Source organism: Furipterus horrens, unplaced genomic scaffold (genome assembly GCF_987537825.1).
Source record: "Furipterus horrens unplaced genomic scaffold, mFurHor1.1.pri manual_scaffold_4, whole genome shotgun sequence".
Classification (NCBI taxonomy): domain Eukaryota; kingdom Metazoa; phylum Chordata; class Mammalia; order Chiroptera; family Furipteridae; genus Furipterus; species Furipterus horrens.
In genome coordinates this window covers 187,053,209-187,067,791 of record NW_028327174.1, presented here as the reverse complement: position 1 = coordinate 187,067,791, position 14,583 = coordinate 187,053,209, and the positions used below count along the sequence as shown (strand labels likewise).

The 14,583-nt window shown below is 45.9% G+C and overlaps 1 pseudogene; it reads left to right on the top strand.

Moving 5' to 3' along the window:
- Window positions 1–744: 744 nt before the first annotated feature.
- On the top strand, window positions 745–2,364 carry LOC150013575 (selenide, water dikinase 2-like; annotated as a pseudogene).
- Window positions 2,365–14,583: the final 12,219 nt, after the last annotated feature.

Below are 14,583 nucleotides of genomic sequence, written 5' to 3'. Positions count from 1 at the left end.
TGAAAAGTGCTGGCTGTTTCCTAGGTTATCTGCACTACGAACACCCAGGGTGAAACATCCCAGCATTATCAAGAAATAGCATCATCTCAAGCCCCGCCATTACATTCATTAAAAATAACTGATCTCATGGTCTGCTCAGAGGAAGAAAAATATCAACCCTCTTCATGGAGACACACACACAGACAGTTAGGTTTCTTAATGCTACCTTTGTTTATATTCCTAACTTTTGGTTTTCACCAGTAAACCCAGAACCTTCTTGATGAATTTAGGTTGACAAAGCAAAAAGCAATACACAACTCTAATTTTAATTTGTATTTCTTTGATGGCTATGGTGGTAAACTTTTTCTTACTGGTATTTCTATTTTTGTATATTGTCTGTCCATTTCATTCATCCAGTTTGGTGGGCGGGGGGTATCTGGGGAATGAGAGACTGTAACAGTATTTAATTTTAAAATACATTCATTTAGTAACCCTTTGCCAGTCTTCCTATGAGGATAGCGGCTCTTCAGAGAAACCTTACCGGAGACGGTACTAGCTGACTTTGAGCCTGGAGGTTAAGTGTCGTCAGTTCAAATCCTAAACCAGCATGTGTTGGCCATGGGACCTCAGGCTAACGGCTTTATATTTGAGCCTCCATGTCCTGGTCATTAAAATTGAAAGAACAAAATCTATGTCATAGTGGGACTGTAAGGCTTAAGTGAAGACTTGTGTGTTAAGTTCTCAGCACACAGGAAAGCCAGGACTATGCGGTGTCGTGCCAGGGAGAATCTCTGGGTAATACTCATATAACTCGGTATTAACTGGAGTAGAAAATAGGATCTTCCTGCCTGTGGGGAACTAAAAAGTTCCTCAGCTGAAGTCTTACTAACCGACATCCTAAAGTTCTGCTTGACATGGCCTCACCATCCCATAATAGTTGTTTACTCCTTACTAGGGCAACGTCCCTCTTTCTATTCCTGGGATTGCTGTCCTGCAGTTTAACTCATATCTGCCAGATAACGCCCAAGCTGCAGCTGCGTTCCCCCCGAATGAAAAATTCCTCTTCTCCTGAGCTATAAGAATGCTGTTTTGACTAAGAATAAATGAGACTTGATCAGAGCACTGTCTTGTCTCCTCTCTTTGTGTCTCTTGCCCCTTCTTCATCCTCACTCCCCCTCTAGGGTCCTCATTGCTCAACCTGCGGGACAGGTCACCTGCCAGACCAGCTGATGGCAGGAACCTCAGCGAAGGGCACCCACGGACAAGTGACAACAGCGGTGGGACTCTCAGCATGTCTCAAGGGCTTGTCTCTGGGTTGGGGCTTCTGGAGCTGCCTGTCTCTGGAGCCCCAGGCCTCAGCCCAAGCTGGCGGCGGCTGATGGGGCTTCTGCAGCATGAAGGGCTGAGGCTGCAAGGTCCCCCAGGAGATGCTGCACAAACTGGGGGGCCAGATATGTAGTCCCTGCTGGGCCGGGGCTTGGCTGGCCTGCAGGTCAGGGTGGAACCCAGATCAACCTTGCCAGCTCTGGGCATTGGGATCACCTCCTGCATCATGCCCCTAGTGCACAGAGGCCTGTCACTGTACAGACCCCTCGGTGGCAGACCCCTGCGTGATGGGCTGCATAGCTTGTGCTGAGTGACTTCTATGCCATGGACGTTACTGAACTGGACATGTTTACATTACTCAGCATCAGCCAGAATATGACTGAAGAGCAATGAGAAGAGATAGCCCCACTCATGATCAAAGGCTTTTGGGCTGCTGCTGAGGAGGGAGGGACTGCAGTGACTGGTGGATAAACTGTGGTAAATCCTTAGATTATGGTGGTGGTGGTGGGGTTGCCACTGTGGTGTGTCAGCCCAATGAATTCATAATGTCTGACAGCACAGTTGTTGGGGATGTGCTGGTGCTAACCAAACCCTTAGGAACCCAGCACTACCAATGCCCACCAGTGGCTGGATAATCCTGAAAGATGGAGAAAAGGTAGAACTGGCTTCTCAGGAAGCATGTTCAGTGTGGCTACCCTAAACAGAACTGCTGCTGGGTTAACGCCCACATTTAATGCCCATGCAGTCACAGATATGACAGCTTTAGCATCTAGGACACTCTCAGAACCTTACAAAACAACAATGAATGTCCTTTGCCATTCATAATCTACCGATCATTGCCAAGAGGGTTGCCATTGGCAACCCAAGTGGGGAGTTTGGCTCCTTTAAGGAACATCAGCAGAAACTTTTGGGTGATTACTGATTTGTCTGCTAAGGGAACAGGCTGCTAGCTTTTGTTCTGAAATCAAGTCTTTCAAGTATGGAGAGGTTCACCAAGCATGGATCCTCGGCATTGTGGAAAAGGAAAACTGAACACTCCGGATTATTGACAAGCCCTGAGTTTTTGAGGCCCCACCTTATGAGGCCCCTGATGCTCCTCTTGCCCCAGACAATTCCAATGCCTCCTCTGAGCCAAGCTCATAACATGGAATAGCAGGAATTATTTGGACTTTAGAGCCTTTGTACCCAATCATGGGTGACTCTCAAGAGTTGATTTTAAGGACAAATTTACAAAGAAGGCTGCCTGCAAAATAGTTCCCTAGTTGCCCTTCCTAGGTGATTTGAATTAGCCCATCATAAGCTGCACATTCCAAGGGCAGAAGGAACGTTTTTGACTTTGAGGGGAGATTTGTTCAACTCTTGTATAAAAGAGGAGCAGAAAAACCTGTTTCCACTTTCCAAGAGCAAAATGAGGCTATTCCAGTTTGACGGATTTTTCTTAGCATTGAGCTGATTCATTTCTGCACAGGGAGTGGGGATACTTAATAAAATTACGTACATAACAAAAAAGTAATTGAAAAAAATTATTTAGATCAGTAGTAAATAAGTTTGGACGAATACTGCTGATCAACATACATTGTTAAGAGAGATCTTATAATGCAATGTCACATTCTTTATCAGATTTATCTGAAATAGTGTCTCTTTCCTGCTCTAGACAAGAATCAAGCAGTTTGTCTGTGACTGGAAAGGAGGACCTGAAACCATCTGACTTGGTCTGTGTTAATGATGTCTCTCCCCCAAAACCTCTTTAAGGGCTGGGAGAAGCAGAACAAGCTCCAGAACCCAGGCCTTCATGGTCAATAAGATGTTAAGTCTTATGCTGACAATTCTTGTGCTGATGATTTAATCAATAAAGTAAATTCTAGTGAAATTTAAAAAACGACTTTGTTGAATTTTTTTTTTAATTCTCAGCACAGAACCAGGCGGTGGGAGCTTGCTCAATAAATGGTCTTCATTACCGGCAAGTATTTTCGTTCTGAGAAAGGAAAGTGACTACAAAATACCAAGTCACTTGCTCAGGGTCACACAGATTCTGTGAGAGTCTCAATCTGAAAGCTAGTGAGAGTTAGAGGGGAGTCAGGGCCTGGGGAACTTCTGGGGAAAGGCTACAGGGCTGGGGCATTGTGGGAAGGCCTGTAAGGGAGGTGTGGAGGAAGCAACGGGAAGAAGGGTTATGTGTTTCTTAAAATATCCAGGTCCTAAGAGCTTGGGAGGGATTTGGTGATTTGGGTGTAATTTTTCACTCTCGGGCCCCACTTGGGAAGTAGGAATTAGAAAGCTTGACCTTCGCATAAGCAGACTCCTGTGCATCCCCTAACCAGCCCCCCACCCCCCATCTCTGATTAAAGGATTTGCAACACAGCTGTATTTGTTGGACTGTTTTTGTTGGCTTTGTCACTATCGGATGACCTTCACACTTAGCTAACTTCCTCAAATGTGTTATGGTTTTAACACTTAGCCCTAAAGTTCTGAAGTGCCCCTGTTCTTTCTGAGTCACTAGAGACTCCTATCCTGTGGGTGCCAACCACAGAATTCCTGCTCCTGAAATCACACCACAGCCAGCCAAGCCTTGGTCCGTGGCAAGAGATTCTTTCTAGGTTTTATATTTTGATAGCCATGGACTGCCCTTTTCCCCAGGAACAAGGGAGGGGCGGCCCTTGTTTCTTCAGCACACACCTAGAGCCTCGCTCCCCTGCCCCCAACCACCACCAAGTCCACAGGCAGGAAAGATAGTGCTGCCTTGGGTGTCACAGAGATGGGCAAGGGGCCCCTTAACTGGGATGCTGAGTTCATTCACGGTCAGTTGGTGGAGGGGAAATCCAAACAGCCATTTCTCCTTCTGAGGCACTCAGAACAGGAACTTGAGGTCTCGTGAAAAGACCACATGCATGAAATGTTATTCCTGCACAATATCTGGCCTTGATGTACAAAAAACGCTGTATGACCCCCAAGGATGCCACTGGCCCTCTCTGGGCCACAGTGGAGGGTTTCCAGAATGGAAGACTTCTAACTGCTCCTTTACATGCCATTGACCTGTAGTTATAAGTGACCTTAAGGTTGGAGTTGAACACTTACTTAATGGCTAAGACTTTTGCGTGGTTTCCATGCAGCTCCATCCAGCTGACCTCCCAGGTTCTCCCACAAACCTCACAAACCTCAATTATTTTATATTAAATATGAGTAGCATTATGTTGCTGTGTGTGAGGAGCGTGTGCACATTTGAGGCTGGTCGGAGTGTGGAGACAGAGCGTTACGTGTATGTGGCAGACTTTGTGCTGGGAGGCTGGAGAAAGCGGGAGCCAGGCTATGAACAACCTGAAAGCTGTGTGCAGGGTAGCCTCTCTCAGAGGTGGGGTTCAAACCCACGAGGATAAAAATTCATTAGATCTTAAGTTCAACTCCTTAACCTCTCGGCCATTCTGGTATCTGGCCCAAATGATATGTTCAAAGTCAGGAATTTATTCTGGGGACAAGGAAGAGCCACCAAAGGGTTTTTAATGTATGTTTTTCTCCCTGCATTTTCCCTTATCTTTCCCGAATGTCACTGTGTTGGTGAGGCCTCCCCTGACCACCCTGTTTAAAACAGCGGTCCCTTTTGTACCCCTTGTCCTGCCTACTCGGTTGTGTCGTTTTTCCACAGTACTTATCACCTTGTAGCATACTATTGAATCTGGTTGTTCACGATTCCTTTCTTGCCATTCAAATGGAAGCTCAGGGAGAACGGGTACTCTTATTGTTGAGGAAGGCACCCCCAGTCCCCAGAATGGTTCATGTCATAAAGCAGACTGTCAATAGATGTTTGTTATATGAATGAATCAGTCCCAAGGGGCAGACGCTCTCTGCTTCACTGCCTCAGAGGAAGGAAGTGTCGGAAACAGAAGCAGCCTCCGAGGAAGGATGGTTTTGCTTTTCACAAGAGTTGTGGCAGGCTTGGGGCAATTTGCGGGAGGAGTGAGAAGCATGAGGGAAAGCAGGGCTGCCCTTCCTCCCAAGCTCAACCAAATACCCTAGCCTGGAAGAGGGAGCCAGAACTGAGGGGCCTTGAGCAAGGGGCCCAGGGCCAGCTTTTGGCAGGGTCACCAGGGGGGCGCAGGGGAGGAGTGGTGGCAGGTGGGGCTGAGCAGACAGGACAGAGGCGCCATGCCAGCCCGGGAAAGGAACAGCTGAGACGCCAAGAGGCCTTGTAGCCTGGGACAAAGATAGCAAACCCAGGCATGCCCCAGCCTCCTGTACCCACGAGAGACCACCAATCACACAAATAAACATACAATCACTTAGAGGGAGTTTAAAAAAGAGAAAGAAAAAGAAAAATTGAGGGCTCCTTCAGGAAGCCCTGGTCTTGAGTTGTGAGATCTTGGGAAAACTTAAACAGAGGACTGGCAGGTAGGTAGGTGACAAGATCCCAGGAAGGCAGCCTACTCTTCAGCTCTCTCACTTTTCACGTTCTGGACTGTGAAAACCTTTCCCTGATCACCTAGGGAGTTTAATCCAGCCTCATCTCTCTTGTGTAAATACTGAGCCGGATCCATATCCACAATTCCCACTGTGTCTATCACCTTCCCTCTCTTTGCAAATGCTCTCGCTTTCTCCCTGGATCCTTGCAACCACCCAGGGGCCAGATGAAGAAACGTGGTCACCCAGAGAGAGGGTAGGACTTACCTGGGGGTTCCAGTGAGTCAGTGGCAGACCTGGACCTCCTGAACTGCACCCCCGTCTGGGCTGTGGCCAGTTCCACATGGCTGTGAGCGGCTGTTACAGCCTCAGGCCAGCATGTACAGGATGCAGGACGGCACCCCCCCACCACCACCACCACCACCACCACCACCACGAGGGTGGGGAGGGTTCCCCTGGGGAGACCCAGACATTTTATTCAAATGTGCCTGAGACACTTCCTGGGATAACCCCAAACAGAGCCTGGAGATCTCGAGCCTCACTTGTATGGTGGTTTTAAAACCACAACTTCTTTGACATTTTCCCCATCGACAGATGGGGTTTTTGTTCTCTCTGGGCCAACCTGAATGACTCACCTACACCCGACAGAGTACAGGAGAAGCGATGCTACACAGCTGGTGAGGGTTGTAACGTACAGTTTTGCGAGATGAAAAGAGTTCTGGAGATTGGTTGAGCAACAATGTGAACATACTTAACACTTCCGAACTGTACACTTAAAAAACCGTCCTGACGGTAAATTTTGTCGTGTGTATTTTACCACGGTTTTTGAAAAAATCAGACATCATTCCCACGATGGAATATTATTTGGCAATAAAGAGGAATGAAGCACTCTGTAAAGTACCTTACTTGTCTAGCCACTATGCTGTATATCTGCAACTAATACAGAATAATAGTGAATGTAGACTGTAATTGAAAAAAATTTTAATTTGCAAAAGGAAAAATAAAGGAATGCCATATTGTTACATGCTACAACGTGTTTGAACCCTGAAAACATTATGTTAAATGAAAGAAGCCAGTCACACAAGGCCACATATTATATGATTGCATGTATATAAAATGTCCAGAACAGGCAAAACTACAGAGGCAGAAAACAGATCACTGGTTGTCAGGGCCTGGAGGGAGGGAAGAATGGGTATGGGGATTATTTCTGAGTGATGGAAATGTTTTGAGATTATAGCAGTCCCCCCTTATCTGAAGTTTTGCTTCCTGCACTTTCAGTAACCTGTGGTGAACTGTGGTGCGGAAATGTTCAATAGGAAATTCCAAAAGTAAACATCTAATGAGTTTTAAATCAAGTGCGTTCTGAGTCGTGTGATGAAATCTCGCTCTACCCGTTCCTTCCCATCTGGGACATGAATCATCCCTTTGTCCAGCATTTCCACACTGTACACGCTTCCTGAGCGTCGGGCCAATCTGATGAGTGGCCTTCTTAGTTGTCAGACCTCCTTTTGTGGTGTCGCAGTGCTAGTGTTCAAGTCACCTTTATTTTACTTCATGATGGCCCCAGGCACCAGAACAGTGATGCTGGCAATTCGGATAAGCCAAAGAGAAGCCATAACATGCTTCCTTTATGTAAAAAGGTATGCACGTAAAGGGAAAACATAGTATGATATATACAGGGTTCGGTACTCTCCATGGTTTCAGGCACCCACTGGGTCTCAGAACATATCCCCTGCGAATAAGGGGGGGCTACCATAGATAATGGTGATGGTTGCATGACTCTGTGACTGGACTATATCAAAACTGGACACCATAAAAGGGTAAAATTTATGGTATGTGAATTATATCTCAATACAATTATTTTTTTAAAAGATTTTATTTATTTTAGAGAGAAGGGAAGGGAGGGAGAAAGAGAGGGAGAGAAACACTAATGTGCAAGAGATACATTGATTGGTTGCCTCTTGCATGTCCCCAACTGGGGACCTGGCCTGCAACCCGCAGGCATGTGCCCTGACTGGGAATTGAACTGGCAACCTCTCGGTTCACAGGCCGCACTCAATCCACTGAGCCACATCAGTCAGGACTCAATAAAGTTATTTACTTTAATGCAATGAAAGGGCTTCCAGTCAATATGGAGGTATAGGTAGACACACTTTGCTCCCTCGCACAACCACAAGAAGAATTACAACTACTGTAATCTCAAAACCAGTAACACCCAGAACTGCCCTAGAATCAAACTATATGGAAGTCCAACAACCAAGGATTTAAAGACGAAATATTCATTCAGATGGGTAGGAGGTTGGAGCCGGGGAGCTGGGGCAGAGAGGAGGACATGGAGTGGCAGAGGTGAGGTGGACGTGGTAAGGCAGTGGCTGCAGCTGGTGGAACGGGTGATCCCACATTCACATGTGGCAGATAAAAGCCAGGGAGGACACCTGAGGAGCAATCCCAGTCCCAGTCCAGACCATGCCGCCGAGGGTTCCAGTGCCAGGATAGTAAAGCCTCATAGCTTCTACCTGTGAAAACCAGTGGGGGTTGGGGCATCAGAAGAAACCGCCCATCTCCCAGGCGAGTCCATTTAGAGGTCCACCACAGTCCTAGAACATACACAAACCCACCCACTCTGGGAACCATCACTAAGGCAAAAGCTAGGGGGGCGCCAGTTGCATACAGGAAGTAGATGAAGTATCTTAAAAAGGGGTGACTGCCGAGCAAGCAATATTTTTCCCTTTCTGACCCCTCCCCCACATACCGCACCACAAAGTGGTGAAATGGGTTCCCTTGCACTGATGAATACCTAAGGCTCTGTCCCTCACAATGTAACAGGTGCAGCAGCTCTATCTAATACACAGAAACAAACACAGGGAGGCTGCCAAATTAAGGAGACAAAGAAATGTGGCCCAAATGAAAGAACAGATCAAAACTCCAGAAAAAGAACTAAGCAAAACGGAGACAACCCAGCTTCACGGGGAGGCAGGACTTAAACTGTCTCAATAGGCTCCTTCCACACCTGCCATGAGGTCTCCCACTCCAGCTGCCAGGCTTTCCCAGGCCCTGCACACCTGCCTCCTGCAGCAAGACCGAGGAGCCTTGAAGAGTTCCCATCAAAGCTGCATTGAGCTATAAAGGCCAGCCCCTCAGACAGTCCCACATTTACAGGATAATTCTGAAAAACAGAGTTGTCCACATCCCAGCCAGCCGATGACAGCAGGTCCACAAATGTTTTTAATTTTAATGTTATGTGATATTTGCTATCTTAACCATTTTTAAAGGTTAAGTACTTTCCCATTGTTGTATGAACAACCTCCAGAACTTTTTCATTTTGCAAAACAAACTCGACCCATAAACAACATCACATTCCCTCTCCCCTCAGTTCCTGGTAACCTCCCTTCTCCTTTCTGTTGCTATGAATTTGACTACCCTAGGCCCCTCATATAAGTGGAACCATACAGTATTTGTCTTTTTGTGACGGGCTTATTTCATAGAGCATAATGTTCTAAAGGTTTATCCAGCACGTACATGTGTCAGAATTTCCTTCCTTTTTAAAGGCTGAATAATATTTCATTATATGTATATACCACATTTTGTTTATCCATTCATCTGTTGCTTACTGAACTCAAGGGGGTCTCACACTTGGGGTGCTTTACTAAAAAATGAGATGTGGTTGTGGCAAGGTAGTTTATCTCCTTGCATCAAGTCAGAGAGACATGGGATTCATATCCAAAACTCTGCCTTCTGGAAGAAAGGCTTAGCCATTGCTCATATACACTATCTGGTCAATTATATGTTGGTTTCTTCTCTCCAGTTGGCCACAGTCATTGCCTTGAGTTGCAGTCAGGTCATCCTATTTACTGCTGCATCTGCAAGATACTGTGCTATAGTTTAACATTTAGCAAGAAGTAACATTTACGACTGCCCAGACTTTGAGACCCTTGTCCTATCTAATTACGTTGATGAATACTGGGGTTGGTTCCACCTTTTGTCTATTGTGAATAGTGCTGCTTTGTGAATAGTGTGCTATTGTAAATAGTACTGCTGTGAATATGGGTATACAAACACAAGTATCTTTTACTTTTTTATTTTTTAAAGAAGATTTTATTTATTTATTTTTAGAGCGAGGGGAAGGGAGGGAGAAAGAGAGGGAAAGAAACATCAATATCTGGTTGCCTCTCACAGGCCCCAACTGGGGACCCAACCAGCAACCCAGACATGTGACCTGACTGGGAATTGAACTGGCAACCCTTTGGTTCACAGGCCGGTGCTCAGTCCACTGAGCCACACCAGCCAGAGCCAAACACAAGTGTCTCTTAAAGGTGAGTGCTTATCAAGACTCTTGGTCTGCACTACTAGTTCTTAGAGAAAGAAAGTGTGAACTGACCCTCTTCCACCCCTTCCCTGTATAGGCAATGCTGTGTCCTGAATGTGTCCCTAAAAATCTCAATCTGATCCTGTCTGTTATTTCCTAATCTTAGGGGAAGATATGCAAAGCAGGTTTCAGCTTGTGTATGGAAATTTTCCTCTACAGCAGTTTTTCTCCCCTTGATAAGAAAGAAGGAAACTCATTTTCATCCCTAGTAACCTTAAAACAAGCCAAACAGGCATCTCGTTAAGATCCACTTGTTTATCTACTATGTATATTTTGGCTCCTAATGCCATAAATTAAATGATCGCTTGATACTGGATAGAGGACCCAACTGGGAAAAAATGTTCTGACTTGTTTACCTTACGTTTTGAAGTGTGATAAAGGATTCATTTGAACCAGACAAATTGCTGACGTTTGAAGAGTTTTAACCTATGAGAAATGCAGTGTCGTTCAGGTAGACCAATAGCTGAGTCAATTGTAGGTAAACCTCCTTTCCTCTGGGTCTGAGGAGGAAGGGAGCCAATGAGGGGCAAACCACCTGGCACCATAGCTAGTCCTGCTCTGGTACTAAAAGTTGTTTCACTGGGTGGGGGTGGGGGTGGGGTGGGGTGAGGGACTCTGTAAAGAGTCTGAGCTCTGGTCACAGTCTGAGGCAGAAGTGGTTAGTATTATGCCCCGATCAGGATAATAGCTTTGAGAGCCAGGCCTATCCCTTTTGGTTTTCTTTGCATCAGGAAGAATAAATGTCCCAGGAAGAACCCATTTATGCCATGTTTGTTTTGAGCAGCATTCATGTTAAGAGGTAGCACACCCAGAACTCAAGTCTGCGACTAGTCATCAGGACTGGGGTGTGGGGCAGGGTGTGTGTGTTGGTGGGGGGAGGCTGGGCATTTATTTCTCTTTGCTGTTGATATTCCCCATGTATAAGCTCTTTTATTTTAACTGATTAGTATTAAGGATACTTAATTCAGCCGAATGAAGGTTGTGTGTAAATTTGGCAGAAAATAGTTGAAGTTAGCGCATGATGTCACATCACAACAGTGACTTGGGCAAATACTAAGAATCTGATGATAAACCATTGATACTTTATTTGTTCACTCAACAGATACCCTGCATTGTTTGGGTCCCAGATACTGCCGGACAAGGAACCACGTGGAGGTTTAGACATGAGGGAGTTTTGTTTTTGTTTTGCTGAGTACCAGAGGTCCAGGCATCTCCCCCAAACATGCCTGATTTATCCCTTTCAGAGAACTCACAAGTGATGGGTAGGGAGAGGTCAGTGTCATGGATAAGGGACCACTTGTATGTGTACGAGGATGTGGATGTGTGTATGGTGAGTGTGTGTACCTGTTAGAGCATGTGTGGATGAGTGTATGTGTAACTGTGCACATGTGTTTGGTGTACTTATGACTCTGTACTTGTGAGTGATGAGTCACTTTGTGTGAGTTAGGGTGTGAGTTAAGAATGTGGACCAATGCCGGAATGATGTGTGTGTACTTCCCCGTGAATGCGCCACTTCAAATGAAGGGTAAAGGAGGAATGCATGAGTGCTCACTGTCAGCCACGAGAAAGCTCCCAGAGGTAAACGTGGGACATGAACGCTGCGGGGCAAACCCCTTCCAGCACTGCTTCCTGCGGGACCACGGGTGATTGCAGAGCTGTTCCAGACCCAGGGCCCGCCTGCTTAGGCTCCTGCTCTCAGACCAGCTCTTGAGAGTCTCCTTCCCTGTAGAGGAGGAGTTCCCCTATAGACGGTCTCTGCAGGCCTCTACCTGGTTTGTGGAAGGATAGATGGAGTTGTCCTCTTGCAGAAAGCAGCTCAGAGTTGCTTCTGTATAAAATGAATTGAGCACAAGAACCAGGTAAAGAGGTCACCTGGCCTGTTTCTGCAGTCACTGAGAGACAGTTGTTTGCAGAAAACTAGCAGAGCTCCAGGGAATGTGAAGGAGCCTTTTTCTTTCAGAGGGAGAAACAGTAGTGGCTGTCCCCTCCCCGCAGCTGGAATAAGACCCAGGAGGCCTGACTTCACACTGTGCTATGAGCCAAAACCTGGCATATATTAAGGATGGCAATAGCAATAATGTTATCTAACAGTTATTGCTCACTTTGCACCTGATGCTATGCCACGGATTACCTTTCCTAATCAGCATGATAACTGATACTGTGATGATCACCATCCTTTTAGAGAGGACAAGTAGCTTGCTTAGGACACACAGCTGGTCAAGAGCAGACTCCAAGCAGCCTGATTCCAGAGGCCCCTCCTAGGGGTGAGCAAAATGGTCTGCCTTGCGGAGCATATAGGAGTGCCCAGTAAGACGGATTTTATGTTGGTTGAGTGAAAGTAGCTGTTCCCTGCAATTGCATAACCTCCCTCCTCAGCCTGTCAAATCCCCTCTCAGAGCTCAGTTTCCCTGACCCACAGTCAGGACGCTGCACTGTCTTATGGTTACTTTTTTGAACAATTGTTGATACTTTTTTCTCATTCTTAGCGATTCTTGACCTCCTTCCTATATGCCACCTTGGGCTCCTCCAGGATGGGCCTGTGTCTTATTTACTTCTGTATTTCCGATCCACAACTTTTAGACATTTCCAGACATGTAGTAGGTACCCAATCAAAGATGAGTTGACCAAATGGCAAAAAGCCAGGATGATTACTGAAAATTCCCCTCAAAGTTGACCATGTAATTAATACATATATATTTTAATATAACCACTTCCTATGGAACCGTATATGCAGGTCAAAATGTGTGAGTGAGTGAGTGAGGTTATGGGGGAAATACATTTTTCCAAAGTGACTCTTACCCTTCCCTTAATTTTGACTTTTAAAAATGAAGTATAATTTAATAAGGCATCATTTATTTATTCAAAGAAGTATAATGTACACTTCGGTGAGTTCTGATAAATGTCTACACCTGTAAAACCATCACCCCAAGCAAGATACACATTCTTACATCATCCCAGAAAGTTACTTTGTAGCCCTTTCTAGTCAATGTTTTGCCCCCCAGAGCAACAGTTCTCATTTTTTATCGCTATGGTTTGTCTGTTCTACAACATCATCTAAATAGACTCTTATAGTCTTTACTCTTTGTGTCTGGCTCCTTTTGGTAAATCTAATGTCTCTGAGATTTATTCATGTCTGTAGTGTATTCTTTTTATTGCTGAGTAGGGTTCTACTGTGTGATGATATTGTTTCCTGTCCATATACATTTGGGTTATGTCCAGTTATAATGAACTCTCAGGTACAAGTGATTCTGTAGACATGTACTGCCATTTCTTTTCCGTAAATACCTAGGGGTGGAATTGCTGTGTCAGGCTGTTTTCTTTGATACCCAGAGGTTAAAAAAGATGTGACCACTTAAAATGACACGTTGTCATCATAGGGCCTGGGATTTCCTGGAGCACAAATGATTTGGGTGTGTTGAGGGGCTCCATCCCCACACACCAGACAGTGATACAGGGCTCAAAGGAGCTTATGATGTTCACATGGAAATGTACGAAGTGTGTCTCTGAGCATCTGTGGTTTGAGCAAAGCAATACAACCTCCTTGGTCAGTGCGGTCCTCTGGAGCAAAGACTTAGACAGGACTAAACAGTGACTCAGAGACCGTAATTGGGGTCTTGGCTAAGCCGTGTCCTAGCTGTGTGACCCTGTCCTAACTGCACGGCCCACTCTGCATCTCAGCTCCTAGCTTGCAAAGTGGGCATGTGAGCCTTGTGATAAGAAGACAGACGTTCTCTGACTTCTGCGCAGGGATGCCGTGAGGATGAGCTAAGGTGAAATCTGCCTGAGTATCACCGTGATGAACTGTAAGGCACCGTGCGGGGTGAGAGAGCACCAAGCGGAGAGAGGCAGGAGCGCACACAGAGCTTGTTTTGTGCCCTTAGTGACTGGCACTGATCGCCGTGAGGACTCAGCTGCCCTTCTTTCAGGGCACATCAGGCAAGGTCAGACACAAGCGACACAATAACTCTCTGTGACCTGCCAGCTGGGCCTGGGTGTCCTTCCTCACTGTGTTCATCTCTGCAACAGGGACAGTCAGGCTGTTTATTTCTTTACACCTGCAGGAGCATCATTCCCCAAATCACAGCCACCTCTCTACTCTCCGCACAGTGTGTCCTCAATTCTTCTGACCCCCTCTCATTCTTAGCACCCAACTCTGTTCTCAGTCTGCCACTGCAAACAACAAAAGGGTGAATATCTTATGAAAGTTTGTTTGGGATACTTCCAGCCAACGTCGCCGTGAATACATTTTAAATGGAATTAAAACGTGAGTGCAGGCAGCATTATAGAATAGTTGCTAATTGAGAGCTTACCTCTAAGTGCTCACACCTACCTTATGAGTTGGGCACTATTATTATCCTCAGTTTGCAGGTGAAGGAACTGAGGCACAATTTAAAGGGAAGAACACAGAACTGGGGATCTTGGAACCTGAGGGTTCCACTGTTGTCGCTACCATAACTATTCCTGGTCATACGGTCTTGGTCCTCAGTTTCCCTATTGGTAAAATGAGAGAGACTTATCTT